Raw genomic sequence first — 17,826 nt, forward strand, 5'->3', positions numbered from 1 at the left:
CGGTCCTTCTAATAGCTGCAATTACAAAGTATTTAGAAAGATTAAGCAATGCAGATTAATGGCCAGATGGTAAACTCACTGTTATATTATTTTCTAATTTAATTATAATTAAGTGTTTTCAATATTATTTAGATAGAAATGTCTAAAGTATTCAATTTTTAAGAGGTCAGATATCCTGTATGTAGATAGTTTTCAAAGGCAACAGAGATCCACAGAATATGGAATTTAAAATGATTTCATTAGTTATAGATCTTTTGAGTAGGAGACGTGTCTTTCCCCAATATTACCCCATTCCTACTTCAAAGAGACATTGAACAACATTACCTGCACATGGAGTTGCTAGAATTTTGTCAAGCTAGGACAAGAAATGCCCCAACTCACCTGTAGATAATATATATATATATTGTCTAAGGAAGGACACATGGTGTAGGATAGTCAACAGCTTAGCTCTAACAAGATGAAATAAGCTAGTTATTCATAATTTCTGACTCCAGACTGTTACATGGCTCTGGGTCAGAAGGCTGAAAACAGATTCTCCAAAGATATAAGGATTATATGGGAATGTCTAAAGAATCAACTGTCACTACAGATTGTTTAAGTTTTGAAAGGTATATTTCTGTGCTTCATAGGAATATATATATATATACATACATATATATTTTTAGATTTATGAAGGGGTTGAAGACTATTTATAGTCTCATAATCAAGTTTATGTGGCTTAACGGTAAGCAAGATGATCTAGATTTAAAATGATGATTTTCAAATGGTAATAAAGTTAAAATTAAAACATAATTAAGATATAAAATTGTAAACTTTACGTTAGGGTATATGGTAGAGTAATTTCTATAAATTTCCAAATATGATGGAATGAACATTAATGTATATTCTACCATATAGTTTTTGTAACTATTGTAACTATCTTCAATGAATCTTAGAGAAAAGGCTGTTTTATTAGACAAAAACAAGAATATGTAGCTACTTCTATTTTTATGGTAATTAGACACCCCAAAAACCTGTTTATAGAGTCCAGTAGCTAAGACAGAGAGACCCAGCATCAGTTGATTTTGACTGGTAAATTATGTAACTGGTGGATAATTACTGGGCCAAAAAACAGAAGTGGCAAGTTTGGTTTCCCAGGAAAAGGACTGAAGAAGAGTATGGAGAGGACCCACAATGTTGGAGAAGGTGAAACAGAAGAAATATACTAGTACCATGCCTGAGAGGTTTCTGGACAGTGAGCATAGCTGCCACGTAGAAGGGGAGAAAAGCAGCCCCAAGAAGGCACCCCACTGTGGCTGGGACACCAAAGATGTATTATCAGTTTTATAAAGTAATAATTAGAAAATGTCAGAGGGAGTCGATTAGCTACCTAAATGTTAGGAAGTGGACCATCCATTGAACTGTTTAAGACACATCAAAATATAAAGGCTGTGTATCTGTGTCTCATTTGGGAATATAATTCATGGGGGGTGGAAGTAAGAATGCGTTGCTGCTGCTGGGATCGATTTGAGTAGTGTTAGTTGGAAACTGCTATAATATGGATATTTTTATTTGAAAAGGCGTCTCACACTGTATTAGAATAATTTGGGGAATATGCTAGATGTGATATTAGAATTGTAAATTTAGACTCAAACATTACTAAAATTAGCATCTTTAAAGCATAAAGAGCTGTCCAAATATTATAGGTCCCATTTTAATCTTGCTTTTCTATGAAAAATAAACTGCACATATAGATGGATGAAGCGATATGTATGCTTTTTATTACTTTCTTCCTTGTATTATGTTTTTCTACAGGAAACACAATGTCGTCATTTCAGTTGTTGACAATCAATATAACACAAGTCAGATTCTGCACAGGAAAACTATATAACAAAGATGCATAATATCAGAAAAATCTAAAACAAACAAACGAATAAATAAAAGAACATCCAGTTGAGCCAGTGTTTCAAAAGGATTTCTGAGTATGGTCTAAGACAGTTCTGACAAAATCATTCACAAAGATGTCTTTATTATAGCTCTAGTCAAATCTTAGCTTACCCAATACACATAACATTGGAATTATAAAACAAGTTTTATAGTTAGTTTTTCTAAAACTCAATATTTCAATGTCATAATTTTGATAGTTGCTAACCCATCTCAACAGAGAGTTGACTATGCAAACATTGATAGATACTTTGACTTCTGGCTCATGTTGTTATTTTTCTTAAAGTTTTCATGCCATTCTATCTATCACTGGAGATTTCAGCAGTAGAAGCAGAAGCAGAAAAGCAGAATGAGAAAGGAAGAGGAGGAGGAAGAGGAGGAGGAGAAAGAGGAGGAGGAGGAGGTGCTGGAGAAACACATGATCACTATAGATGTGATGGCATATTCTCTTCAGTAATCATTTACACTTTAAGATGGATATGCCATATTGTCTATTCAATCTCATAGCATATCAATTAAACTGAACTAATAGCCTTTCAGTACTGGTAAATATTTAAAATTACTCACATAGAAGGGCCTTCTGTTGGAATATGTAACATATGGTCTCAAATCATTCTTGTGCTTACCTGGGTACTTTCAACGTTGTAATTAGTGACTGAGCAATCTGAAACTGAGCAAGTTATGTATGTCTATTGCTCTCACTTCTGAAAATTGAAGAGAAGCTTCCTCAGTAGAAGATAAAACAAATCATCTTTACCAAATAAACGTGCTTAATATAAGTGCCAAATTGAGATACTCATAAAATAAGCTTATTATACTATAAACTTAGAGCTTAGTTTTTACCATATAATTAATGGTTGTATAATGTTTCTAATTTATGAATAATTTATCTTTACCTTTTAGAATGAAAATTATGGATGTTGTTGTAAAAAGCTGAAGTAAAATAATATTTTCAAGCAGTTATTTTTCTGCATGTTTTTGTTCTCTTAACCTGTTTTTCTTAATCTCTCTGTAGTTGATTTTGTTGCTCTTCTTTTGTGTACATAGATATATGTGTTGGCGTGTATCACATATTATGAAATAATTAGAAACAAATATATATAAATAAAACAAAGATGAGGCAGATATGCTACTTTGATACATACATTGGGGCATTATTTTCAGAGATATGAAAAATTAAGTACTAAAACTATGTTGTATTTCCAGTACTGAACATACAGCAGATTTTCAGAACACAATGAAAAATACCAATTGGTTTTCAGTTCTTGTCATACTACCAAAAAAATATTAACATGATCTTGATTGTTAATAAAGATTTTCTGATTTTACATAGACTGTGTCAAATTACACACAAACCAAACACACACACACACACACACACACACACACACACACAGATGCAAACACACACACAGACATAATATATGCTTTGTGTGTGTCTGTATTCAGACATGAAGGCGATAAAACATTGGATGTTTTATAAACAAATAAATCCAAATAATTTTTGAAGATATTAACGAATTATAGAGTTGAATCATGTTTCAGTATACATAATCTACATCTACACATATTTAGAAAACTTTATCATCTTTATTTTTCATTACTGAATAATTCCATGTGATGAATACATAAGTTACAGATACATTTACATTTTTTACATTTGTAATTTGTGATCATTATCTAATAATGAAACTTGTTGCATGATGGCAAATGAAAATGTGGTATACATACAGCAGTCTGTATTTCCATTATTCAATTACATATCTTGCTTATTAGCAATGTCATCTAATTTTAAAGTGAGGTCATGTAGCTAAAATGTGGAAACAAGAGTACAAATATAGTATTTTTTTTCTTAAGACTAAGAGTTCTATTGCCACAAGATTGATAGTTTTATTAGTTTTATTTTGAAAAATTTTACATTTAAAATGAAATCCTTTTTTCCTGTTACTGCCTCACTCCCATCCTCCCTCTCCCTGTTTCTATGATGATTTTCCCTCTCCCACTCACCCAATCTCAACTCACCATCTGTCATTCCTCTATTCTGGGGAATTAAGCCTTCACACGACCAAGGGCTCTTCCTCCTATTAATGTTATTCTCTGCTACATATGATGCTGGAGTGATCTGTTCTACCATGTGTACTCTTTGGTTGGTAGTTTAATTCCTGGGAGCTCTAGGGGTTCCGGTTCATTGATATTCTTCCTATGGGTTGCAAACTCCTTCCGTTCCTTCAGTCCTTTCTCTAACTCCTTTTTTGGGGTCTCCATGTTTAGTAAGATGGTTAGCTGCAAGCATCCTCATCTGTATCAGTAAGGTTTTTTCACACTTTGTCTCCATATTTCATACTGTAAGTATTTTGTTCCTACTCCTAAAAAAGACTGAAGCATCCACACTTCAGTTTTCTTTCTTCTTGAGCTTCCTGTGGACTGTCAATTGTATCTTTGGTTTTGCCAGCTTTTGGGCTAATATCCACTTATCAGTGGCTGCATACTATGGATGTTCTTTTGTGACTGGGTAATGTCAGTCAGAATACTTTCTAGTTCCATCTATTTGCCTAGGAATTTCATAAAGTCACTGTTTTTAATAGCTGAGTAGTACTTTATTGTGTAAATGTACCACATTTTCTGTATTGATTCCTCTGTTGAAGGACATTTGAGTTCCTTTTAGATTCTGGCTATTAAAATAAAGGCTGCTATGAACATAATGGAACTTTCTCTTTGCTATATGTTGAAGCATCTTTTGCTTATATGCCCAGGAGTGGTATAGCTGTATACTCAGGTAGGAAGTATTATGTCCAATTTTCTGAGGGACTGCCAAAATGTCAAACTGGTTGTACCAGCTTGCAATCCCACCAACAGTGCAGGAGTGTTCCCCTTTCTCCACAGCCTCGCCAGCATCTTCTGTCACCTGAGTTTTTGATCCTAGAAATTCTGACCGGTATGAGGTGGAATCTCAGGGTTGTTTTAATTTGCATTTCCCACAGCTCTCAAGGAGTAAACCATCATCCAAAAGGTACACATGGAGGCACCCATGGTTTAAACTGCATACATAGCAAAGGATGACCTTGTTGGACATCGATGGGAGGTGATGTGCTTTGTCCTGACAAGGCTAGAGGATGAAGTTAAAGAAATGCCAGGGCATGGAGGTGGGAGGGATTGGGTGGGTGGATAGGGGAGCACCCTCATAGAAGCAGAGAAAGGGAGACTGAGATATGGGAGTTCTGCAGGGGACCCCAGGAAAGGAGATAGCATGTAAAATGCAAATATTAAATCCAATAAAAGAAAAACAATATTTCTTGGAGGTGGAGTTTAAATAAAACTAATGATACATCCTTTTAAAAAAATGTAAGGCTCTGGCAGTACCTCTTAGAAGACATCAATACCAGGCTCCTGTCAGGAAGTACTTCATGGTTTTTCAGTCAGCAATAGTGATTCTGTTTGGTGGCTGAATATGGGATGAATTCCCAGGTGGGGCAGTCTCTGGATGGCTTTTCCCTTAGTCTTTGCTCCATTCTTTGCCCCTGTGTTTCCTACAGTGAGGCATCCACATTTTCTTCTTCTTTCTTTTGAGCTTCGTATGTCCTGTGAATTCTATCTTGGGTATTCCCAGCTTTGGGGCTTATATTCACTTATCAGTGAGCACATAACATGTTTATTCTTTTGTGACTGGGTTACCTCACTCAGGATTATATTTTTTGTTTCCATGCATTTTTCTAAGAATGTCATGAAGGCATTGTTTTTAATAACAGAGCAGTACTTTGTTGTGTTAATGTACCACATTTTCTGTACCTATTCCTCTATTGAAAGACATGTGGGTTCTTTCCAGCTTCTGACTATGTTAAATAAGGACACTATAGAGCAGGTGTTCATAGTATATGTTGGAGAAACTTTTGGGTGTATTCCAAAGAGGGGTATAGCTGGGTCCTCAGGTAGCACAATGTCCTATTTTTAAAGAAAAATAGAATATTTTAAAATTATTCATCAAACTAACCAAGTTGCTTGGTTTCACTGACCTTAATTTTAGGAGCTGTTTAATCTGGTTGTGACATTCGTTGACCATCAAGTCCATATTGTAGAATATCAAAATAATGTGATAAAATCACAAAGTTCTATATTCTATATAACTCTATTCTATATAACATTTGTCTTAAAAGTGATAATATCAGGTTTGCTTCCCCAAGAGAAATACAAAAAAAAAAAAAAAAAAAAAAAAAAATGTCCCTGATTTATTTACACAAGGAGAATGGAGTATGTAGAGAAGATGTTCTCTATTGATTTCAATACAAACAAAATATTTAAAAAAAAACTCTTCTATTCTAAATGACTATTTTAAGTCAGTACTGTTTTAAATTGATTTTATTCAAGACACCATGTAAAGAATGTCAACGCTTCTAATTATATTTTCATTACTCATCAGCAAATTTTGTGAGAGCAATGTGCTTTCAGAGACAACACTTAATATAAAATGACAACTTCTCTTACAAATTCTAGGATTTAATTGCCCAGCAAAATGAATTTACAGTCATGCTATCAGTGACTGTATCCAAGAATTACTAAAGCAAGGAGCACACAATATAAGCCTCCACTGTAATACTTTGCTTTAGGTAACATTCCTGAGGGACTAGTCATTAAAAACATGTGCAATTTACATTCATTTATGCTGGAGCATATCAGTATTGAAATGTTTGCACCACTGGTTGAGCTCATGAATTCTGCCCTAGCATATTTATGTAGAAACTCTGGATTAGTAGACAAACCTAAAAATAAATCAATATACAGTATCTTAGAAATAACTGTAGTCACAAATAAATGATAATCTGTCTTAAACATGTGAACTACATTTCTACTTTAATATTTCTGAATTTAGTGAAGATGACTACAAATGTTGTTGTTGGTAATGCTGAGACTTTCAGTTATAATGCATAAATTTAGCATTTTATAAAGTACTTAAAAGTGGTCTATAATTTTCTAACTGATACGTCTCATTATTAGTCTTTAATCTACCATCAAAACTATCAATCAGAATCATCCATTCCTATGTACTCCATTATGTTATTGCATTGAAATAGTCATATTCACAGAATATTAGTTTTTCCATATAGAAAATTAAGAACATAAGATAACCCGCATGCCAACTAACTATAGATATTGAGCATTGAATATCTGTATGTTAGTATAATTTATCTTCTGGAGAATCATTGTATTATGTGGGTATTAACATTTATCATACATATCAACAGTTTACATATACTTACAATTATATATACATGTAATATATATATATTAGCCCAAGATACAGAAAGAAGTTTGATGCAAATAAGAAGTTTTTCGTATGATATTCAATAATGATTTCTTTTTGGTCTTTAATGAAAATTGAAATGGGCTAGAGGTATGGAGACTAACAATAAGTCACTAGCAATGCTGCTCAGGTGTGGCAGCATAGAACTATAACTCCAGTATTGGTTAAGGTGGGACATAATGTTTACCCTAAGTACAAGAAATACCTGGACTACAGAAGAAGATCTAGTCTCAAAAATTCAAAAACAGAAAGACAAACAAAATCGTCTCCTTCCAAAATAAGGGAAATTAGAAGCATTATTTTTAAATCTTTCTTAGTTTTCCTTAAAGATTCTTATCTCAAAAGGGAATGTATGAAAGGCCCAATTGATGTTAAATCATCCCGAAGACTGACTTGGCTATGTCTTCTCAGACAACAAATCTGGTGTTGTGAAGAGTGTCAGGATTTACATAGGTTAGGAAATTATGTTTGTATCTCCATGTAAATGAGAGTATTGATCAGTGACTTTCAGGTTGTATGAGAACAAAAAAAAAAAAAAACATTTATACTACCTCATTCAGTTCATGATTCAAAGAAATTTTTTGTAGTAATTTTTCTTTTTTGTGACTTTTAATAATTAATACAGTTGTTCTTTTGTATCTTGTGAGACAATTACAGTCTAATAAATACTGGCTCTTTGTAAACATCCATCAGCTTAGTGAAGTCTTTGATCATCAAACTATGTGTCATTTCAATACTGTACCTAAGAGTTTTATACATAAATATAATTAAAAATATGATTATATATATATATAATTATAGAATGTAAGATTCAGAAAAATGTCTTGATAATGACAGGTCATGTCTATTAAGTTCTTATTTTGAGAAACAAGTGAACGTAAAGGGAAGGTAGGAAGGAAGGCAAGAAAGAAGTAAAAGAAAAAGGAAGAAAAGAAAGAGGCCAACTTTGATAAAGAATTAAGATGAGTGGTAAGAAATTGCAACAATTCCAATGTCTAAAATATTATAATTCTTTATTTAGAGTAAAAGTACAGAGGATAGTTATAAATTAAATGAAATACAAATACAGTGAATTTAATATTCTTCTTTCTGTTCCTTATTCACTAATATTGGAAGTATTCCAGAGGGAACCCTATGTAATAAGCTGGCATGAATAGAGACAAGTATTTGAAATAAAGATGTCTGAATAAACAGAAATGTAGAATCAAGTAAGTTGTACTCTTGTGGCCCCTGTGCCAACAACATATTCTTCTCCGTGAACATCTTAATTACATTTAAAGACACATCTCAGGAGTTTTCTAAAACATTTGATCTGGATATTTAAGAGTTGAGAACAGAAGACCAGCAGTGGAGGGACTAAGATACCAACTCAGCCACAAAAACCTTTGACCTGTGATTTGTCATGTCTGCAATGATATGGTAAAAATGGCAGAGAACTAGTAGGAGTGGCCGACCATAAAGAACCAAGGACAATCATTAGCTGGAGCTAGAAAATCACAGGGAAGTTGGAAGAAGAAAGTGTGTAGGAGTCAGTGGGTCAGAGAAACAACAAGAATATGACCTACAATATTAACTTATCATTTTTTATAAAACCACAGAGGCTGAAGCAACAATCATGAATCCTGGATAGGTGGAACTAGCTTCTTTATATATATGTTATGGTTGATAGCTTGCTATTTTTGTGGGATTTCTAACAATGTAAACCAGGCCTAGGGAGCTGTCTGTGACTCATTTGCCTGCCTTTTGCAGCCTGTTTCTCTTACTAGAATGCCTCATTTGGTTTTGATATGAGAGTATGTGTCTAATCATATTGCAGCAAGTTATATCATGTATAGTTGTTAACCCTGCGAGTTCTTTCCTTTTCTGAAGAGAAAATGAGAATGAAGAGATCTGGGGGCAAGGGGAGGAACAATGGAGAGACTGGGGTGAGAGGTAAAGCATTGGAACTATGGTCATGATATTAAGGGGCTATTTTGAAATATTATCATAAAATTTTTTATTTTTATGCTAAATTTTCTTACATATTATGGACAAATAATAATGAATGTTAGACCAAAAGATGTTTTTGTTTTGGATTTTATGCCAAATGTATAGTTTTAAAGCCCAAATCAGATCACTGATGGATTTCAGGTGGCCATGATGAGTTGAAGGATACTTGGAACAGAAAGAACAAAATGTTTGACACTATTGCTTCCATTTTTTCTGATTGACTACATTATATATTCAATGGCTCCCAGGAAATTCACTTTACATCCTGCTCACTGCCGCCCTCTAGGTTCCCCACTTTACAATTCTGCCTTCCCTTCTCTTCTGAATATCCTCCCTCTAGTTATCCCCCAATCCTGGCATTTCAAGTCTCTTCAAGGCTATAGCTTCATCCTTTCCCAATGAGGATAGACAAGGCATCTCAAGCTAGAACATATCCTACTTATAGGCAGCAGCTTTCGGGGAAGATCCAGGTCCAGTTATTTGGGATATCTCCATATGAAGATCAAGTTGTATATCTACCATATATGTGCACGGAGGCAGATCCAGCTGGTGTAAGTTGTTTTGTTGGTGGTTCAGTCTCTGAGAACCTCAAGAGTCCAGGTTAGATGACTCTGTTGGTCTTCCTGTAAAATTTCTATGCTCCTGGGAAATTCTTCTTACTGTTCTTCCATCACAGACCACAAGCTCCTTCAACTATTTGTCTGTGGGTTTCTGTATCTGTCTGCAGCTGCTGGATGTAACCTCGCAGGGAAGAGATGTGCTAGACTCCTATCTGAAAGCATACCTAAGTATTATGAATACTGTCAGAGAATTGGTGCTTGTTAATAGGATCATTCTCAATTACCTTGAGCAGTCTATAACTCTTTGACTCTTGCTTGTGTGTACAATGAATCAGATATCAAAACAATGTTAAGTTAATTATATACCTGTTTCCATAAAACCTTATAAATCTGAGATTAAACAGCCATTATAAATTTATTCTTTCATAATTACCAATTATAGCATACAGTTTGTCTTCTGCTAATTTGAAAATGCCAACAGGATGGGTTTCACACATGATATTTTTGTACCCATATGGTGAACATTTTCCAGGGTTTTTATGGGTAAATTAACACATTATCTGAACACTCATAAAGACTATATTTAAATCCCGTACTTCCCATTCTATTAACTGTAATCAGAGTGAATTTGACACTACAACATTTATGTTTTACTAAAGTGACAGACAACAGCTCAATAAGCAAGTAGGTATGTAGTATGTATGTAGGTAGGTAGAAAGATGAATCAAATAATCATTTTTGATAGATGTACAGAAAATAAAATAGACACGCATGTGATAGACATATACTAGACATAATAGATGATTAATAAATAAAGAAATAAAAATAGTTATACAATAACATAGTTAATTTGACTATAGATAGATGACAGATAGGTAAATAGTCATGTAAATACCTTTGTGATGATAGATAAATAGAACTAAAAAGGCAAGTCATTAGACTATCTTGTGGTTGGGCATTCACATACACAACTTGACAGTGGATGGTATAGTTTATAAATACTTTTCATAGTCTTCTTTTTAAAGCTTTAAAACAATTATTTCACTTTGAGATGAATCCTCTAACAATGATGACATTAGAAAATAAATGTTCCTAGAAGATCATGTGGGAAGTTTGAAAGTTTTATTTTATTTATTTTTTACTTGGTTTCTTCCAAGATACAGTACTAGAACATAAGAAGGTAGGAAGTATTTTGGTTTCACTAGCACAATACCCATAATAGTGTCTTTCTTAACTTGGTATTGAATAATTTTTCACATGAGAATCCTTCGATCAAATCTATATTTCATAAGAAAGTATGTGTGTAACCAGATATGCCCATCAACTTATGAGTCATAAATTATTTTTTCTTTAATTGGATGTTTTCTCTATTACATTTCAAATGTTATAACCTTTCCTGGATTCCCTTCCAGAAACCTTCTATCACATCCCCCATCCCCATGCTTTTATGATGCTGTTCCCACACCTACCAACTCACTCTCTCCAGGTTCCTCACCCTGGCATTTCCCTACACTGGGGTATCAAACCCTTACAGGACCAAGAGCCTCTCCTCTCACTGACACCTGACAAAGGTATCCTCTGCTACATATGTGGTGGGAGCCATAGGCCCCTCCACTTGTATTCTTTTGCTGGTGTTTTAATCTCTGGGAGCTCTGTAGGTTCTGGTTGATTGATATTATTGTTTTTTCTATGGTTTGCATATCCCTTCAGTTCCTTAAGTCCTTTCTCTAAGTCCTCCATTGGGGTTCATTTCCTCAGTCTAAAGGTTGGCTGTGAGCCTCTGCCTCAGGGTTTGAAAGTTGAAATACTAAAGTACAAAATATGTATGTTCGATTAAAGAAAATTAAATAAAAAGAAGCTCTTCTTTCTTCTGGTGAGTGCTCAATTTATGCCATTATAATAATGGGCAGGACAAGAGAGCACCAAAATCTTGAATGTGATGACTTTTATATAAATAAATGTGATTAAAATCTTCAAAAAAAAAAAAAATCCCAAAAGGCTCATCTTCAAAGAAATAACATTTAACTTCATGTCCTTGCCCAATGAATTAATATCATTTTTTCTAGTTTTATAATATTGAGCCAATCTCTAAATCTACCAATATGCCTATTGTTTATCTAAATTTAAATTGACTTATCTCAGATTTCAGCTTTCAACTAGGTAAATGTCATGTAACTTAAACAGTAAAGTTTAAAAGATAACCTGTCCAAAGCCAGTGGGTTTGATGAATAAGTAACAAAACACATAAACATAAGTATGCTTTTCAAAACTTTGGTAGTAGGTATAGGCATAGACTTAAAGCATTTTTAAATGCTCAGCATTTATTTTCCTTTTAACTCTAATCATATCTTCAGGTAAACTTGTCATGTTCCTATGAAACCAGACACATTGCTGGCATTCACTTTTCCTCTTAATAGCTTAGTTCTGCATGGCTGAACGTAAATATCAAATATGATTGGAAAGACACAGGGTGCTAGTGTTCAAAAGGCCTGTCTAAAAGGTTATGAGCTGTTCTGGAAAAGTAAGACAGAATAGTTGTACATCCTTCCAGTAGACTATGATCTGTTTGCTCATTAATTGTACACCTTTGGCTCCACTTGGACTTCATTGTATTTTGTGGTTAATGCCAAAGCGAAATAAAAATAAGTTATTTCCTTAGAGTCCAGTACAATTTATTGTTTTTCTCCTTTTTTTGACATTTAAGAATGATCTCATTTTCACTAGTAGTGGGTAACTGAAGCAAAACACAACAAACCCAATCAAGGCTTTTCTCTCCTCTCTTCATATTGAGTCTTTCAATATTTGTCCCCTTGGCATCTGGAAAAGCATATATATAAAGAGTAACTTTTTCTTTACTTTTGCAATTTTAAAATTTGAATGAAATCTTAAAATAAAATTTGTTATCCTTTTCTATAATTGATCATATATTTATAGTTTATTTTCAATAACACAAAATATGAAACATACAGTTAACTCAATTGTAGATTCTAAAAAACATGTCCATGTTTTGTTCTCAACTTTGGTACATGAGAATGTGATTTTGTTATAAATATAGTTTTTTTTTGAGTCTTTGCATTTTAAATAATTAAGTAAGATAGAAAAAAATTATATTCAAGCCAGTTCAAGTCAGCATAACATTCTGTCAAGGAATATAAGATTCTCCGGAAACTGAGATGGAACATGAAACAGTCAAGCCCAGAGGAATCCATGAAGAAATCCACTGTCTGGCAGTTCATCTTTGCCTCTCTCTGTATTCATTTATCTGTGCATTTCCTCTTGCTGTGCCCATCTTATAAATAGGCTGAAAATTCCAAGGTACTGTCACTATTCCTTGTTCTTTGTAGTTCTTACTAAAATACAGTAAATTTTTGGTTTTAGATCCTTTGAGGCAACCACCACAGACAATGATTCCTTTCCCAGTCTAGGCTTATGTTACAAATTTAATATAGAGCACTCAAGTATGATATGTTTTCTATGATACATACATTCATACTATACACAGAGAGAGAGACAAATACACACATGTGGATATGTAGACTTAACAGCTTATATCCACTTTTTTGTTTACTTTACAGTGAGCAGGGCAGATGAGGAAAAGTGGTCTTTGCAGCTGCAATTAACCTAAGATCACAAGAAGAGCCTCTTCTGAACATATAATTGAGATCCACTTTAGTGCATCTGCTGCTCTTTTGTGTGTATGGCTGTGTGTATGGCATCACACACATAGTTTTGTTTAAGTGGGAGTGTGCATATTTGTATGAGTGTGATGTGTATGAGTGCACTGTGGAGACTAAATGCATGAGTGCATGTATGGAGATCAAATGCTAAGGTCTAGTATCTTCCTGTGTCACTTTTGCTTTAGTTTTTGAGAGAAGGCCTCTCACTGAATTTGGAAGTCAGCAATTCCAAGAGGATGGTTAAGCAGAAAACACCCAGGTCTTCCCATATCTGCCTCCCAAACTCCATAGTACCTAACCACTTGCTTGACCTCTCCAGTCCTTCAACTACTATTCTCCTAAGAGTAAAGAAGCAAGGCGAGATTTGACATAGATACAAAGCAAGAAATCAAGGGCAGATTGAGGCTCAAAGAAGCAACTGTGAACCTATAAGCCATGAAGCACCCAAGAGTCTTCAGAGTTCTAGAAACTTTAGAGAGATATTCACTCTTCTAACATTTTTGAGATAATTTCTATATATCCAGATTGACCTTCATCTCACAAACCTCCTGTATCTGTCTTTCCAATCCTGGTATCACAGATATACGTCACAATACATTGCTAGGAACCAATACTTTCTGTATTGATAGTTATAGATATAAGGTCTCTAGGATGTGGTAAGGAAAAAAATAAAACTTCAATCTACTGTATGATTTCTTGTTTTTAGTTTTCTTTTATACTATTCAAATTCTCATTAAAACACATTGTGAACAATGCATATGCAAATTAATATTCTTCTTTTAAACTCTTCTTACATTGAAAACAATAATTACCAAATCAACCATTCATCTTAAAGAGAATCTTCAACTGAAGTCTTTCATGAAAGAGAAGCACTCATGCAGATAAAGATTTTCCTCATTATCCATCCTTTCTTGAATTTGACTTTGATTGTGCTTGGGAGATGATATAATTAACAAGATTAATTAGTAGTCAGCAGTATATAAGCATATTTCCCCAGATTAGCAATATGTCACTCTCCAAATGCTGAGTCTTTAGTGAAATTAGATCAAAACATGTTCTGTGCTTGTTGGGTCAGACAAGTCAGCAAGAACATACCATTTTGGGTGTATGCTGATCTGCAAAAATGTGAAAGAGGCAGTCAGATGAAGGGGATGGAGATTCATTAGGTTTGTAAAAACTCTTTAATTGCTAATTAGGTAGGAGCACATCAAATTCAAATTAGAAACAATTAACTCGTTTACTTCTGCCCAATGAATAATTAGATAGGGAAGCTGTCTGATACAGCTGTGATATTTAGAAACTCTTTTTTTTAAAAGGTAAATCTGTATACAAAGTGTTTCTTTGCATAACATAATTGTACAACAGTAGAAGCAACAATGTGGAGAATTAGGTTGTTTACTTACAACAGCATAAGGAACCAAACAGTTTACTGAAGGTAAGTAATAATCTGTCTTGAGATCACTGCCAAGTTATTAGTGATAGTGTGTGATCCAATATTCCATGTTGACTTGCACTTTAATTTTTTGTCTCCCTCTAAGCTGAGATTCATAAAACATGGTAGGAACCTTATGCCATGCCCTAGAAAAGCCTTACACATAAGAAAACAACAACAACAAAAACAACAAAAAAACCAAACCAAAACAAAACAATAAAATTCTCCACAATTTTCAATCCCTATAACTTTTAAAAGTTGCATCATCATTGTTTAGTAAAATACTGCACTATTTTAGTATAATGCCATCGATGCCCCTGTGGAAAATGAATACTGGAGTGAGGACTTAGTTGGCTCATTGTCATGTGAATCTTGGCCCATTATATACCCACTGGCTGGCGTGTGTCCATATATTATTGATACTTAAACACATACTTAATAAATATCTTGCTTATTTTCCTAGTGCTAAGATAAAACTGCATGACTAATGGAACTTATAATGAAAATATTTCATTTGGAGCTGAGGTTTCCAGAGGACCAGAGTCCACGATGGAAGTGCAGTGTCATGACGTCAGAAAGAGCTGAGGCTTTACTTCTTGTTCTGCAGGTAGAAGGCAGACATTGTCTGGAGCATTGGAATTAGTTTGAGGCTTTTGCAACCCCAAAGACTTAAGCTAGTGACACATCCTCTCCAAACATGTCACACATATTAATCTTAACCCTAAAATTTTGCCTATTTGAGAGTAATTGTTCAAATACATGAGTACCTGTGGGCCATTCACGTTTGAACTGTCACAAAAAAGAAAAGGTAGGCTAGTGGGTGAAGTACTTGCATGAAACCCTGAGAATATTTTTCTTAGAAAAGGCAAATTCCACCAAATATGCTGGGAGAAAGAATCCTGAATATGGAGATTGCTCACTTGCCAATCTTTCTACCCAGTTGGTGGGGTCCACAATTAGTGATCATCCTGTCTTAAACAATAAGACAGAGAGTAGTAGAGAAAGACATCCAGCACCAAGTTCTGGGCTGCACTCATATACGGTCACATATGTATAAACCTATGGCCAAATACACACACACACACACACACACACACACACATACACACACACACACACACATACACACACACACACATACACACATACACACACACACACACACACACACATACCCCCTCCCCCCACACACAATCTTAAGTGAAATGAGTACTTTAGCAGGATAATGTAGCCCTTTAAAATACAACTCAAGGTGTACAAAGAGAAAGTAAAGTGATCCCATAGGATAGTAACTGGGAGAAGGCGAAAGATAAGAACAAGATCATCACATTAAAGCAAATTTTCTAGCAGATGGTTTGGTTTTCTCTGTGATACTCATCTTCAGACAAGGGCCACAGAGCTGGCATGGAGCTTTCAGGACTAGAACCCTGATTCAAAAGCAAGTACAGCTGACTGGAGAATGTCCCTGTTCTCCCACTGGGCTCAAGTCTGAGCACAAGCAGCCATCCCCACTAAGGGCAACAGCAGTACGTAGATGAGCCTTTCAGTACCAAGAATGCCCCCAGTTGAAGAGATCTAGAGTCTTAGGGAAAATAACTGCAATGTAGAGGGCTGTATATGGTAGTCACACTAATCACTACTGCTCCACTAATATCATCCTTGTGATTTCAACACTGGTAAGAGAGAGAGAGCTCCTTTTCCTGATTTATTTGACCTAGTTAGTGGTTTGCTGTTGTTGTTTCACTTGGTTTTTGTTTTTATTTTTGTTTCTCTTTTATTTTACTTCTGAAACTTAAGACTAATTAACAGTTGCTTTGAGTATTGGTTCCTGACAGATCCCACTGTGTGTAAAAAAGCCCCCGTGATTCTTCCGTATTTGAAAGGACATCAAGGAAACTGGCCAAGACAATAGGTGAGGAAAAGAATTACTCCCAAGAATACAAAAATCCCAGTATTAGACACAATCTATGTTTCTAAGAGTAATTAGGAAGAAAGTAGTTTATGTCTCATAACACAAAAAGGTGGAGAATTTTAGGGATCCTCAGTTGCTGCAGCATTATCTGTCAATCGCCTGGATCCTGGAGAACCACTTCAGCAGCTGGTGAAACTGACCTGAGCCTGGCGGGCCACAAGGAGGCAAAGTGTGGCAGGCAGGATCTGTGAGATGCTGGCTATCAGTTTGATATCTGCTTCACCTCTGTGTAAAAGAGAGCAATCCAGACCTTCTGGACAGTCCTGAATGCCATTGAACAGATGTGGTTGCCAGTGTTCAGGATATGGTGGCTCAGTGAGCGACATTATGGGGGTCTAAACAGTCCTCAATAAAGCAGAAATTGCTAAGCGTAGTGAAACACAGGTAATAATCTGGAGATGATCTTACAATGTTCCACCACCTCTAATGGAACCTGATAATCCCTTTTCTAGCAACATCAGAAAGGATGCAGACCTTACTGAGGACCAGATGCCCTCCTGTGAGAGCCTAAAGGACATTATTGCCAGCCTTCAAGGTATCGTCAAGTATCTGCAGGGTCTCTCACAAAAGGGCACCATGAAGCTGAACCTGCCAACAGGCATTCCCATTGTCTATGAATTGGACAAGAACTTGAAGCCTGTCAAGCCCATGCAATTCCTAGGAGATGAGGAGACAGTGCATAAAGTCATGGAAGCTGCGGCTGCTCAGGGTAAGGTGAAGAAGTGAAGGCAAGGAGGCAGACATCTACCCGACACCCTCCCTGCCTGTTCCTGCTTCCTGCATCCTCCCCAGCACCTGCCATGCTAACTACATCTTTAAGATCTTAACTTTAAGTTGTAGCTGCAGATGGGGACCCGAGGCTACCATTTTCATTTTAGTATTTTATCCCCTGCACCTGCTCCCTTTATAGAATCTAGTCAGAAAAACAACGCAGGGTTGCAGGTTCTTGGTCCACATCCAGGGATGGTTCCCTGCAC

At 35.2% G+C, this 17,826-nt stretch overlaps 1 pseudogene across 1 annotated transcript; it reads left to right on the plus strand.

Annotated features, from left to right (window-relative positions):
• Positions 1 to 15,442: 15,442 nt before the first annotated feature.
• LOC308431888 (phosphoglycerate mutase 1-like) lies at positions 15,443 to 17,575 on the plus strand (annotated as a pseudogene). The gene is made up of 2 exons: positions 15,443 to 15,484; positions 16,899 to 17,575. The product of its transcript is annotated as a phosphoglycerate mutase 1-like (transcript).
• Positions 17,576 to 17,826: the final 251 nt, after the last annotated feature.

The sequence above is a fragment of the Micromys minutus genome (assembly GCF_963924665.1).
Source record: "Micromys minutus genome assembly, chromosome: 17".
Taxonomy (NCBI): domain Eukaryota; kingdom Metazoa; phylum Chordata; class Mammalia; order Rodentia; family Muridae; genus Micromys; species Micromys minutus.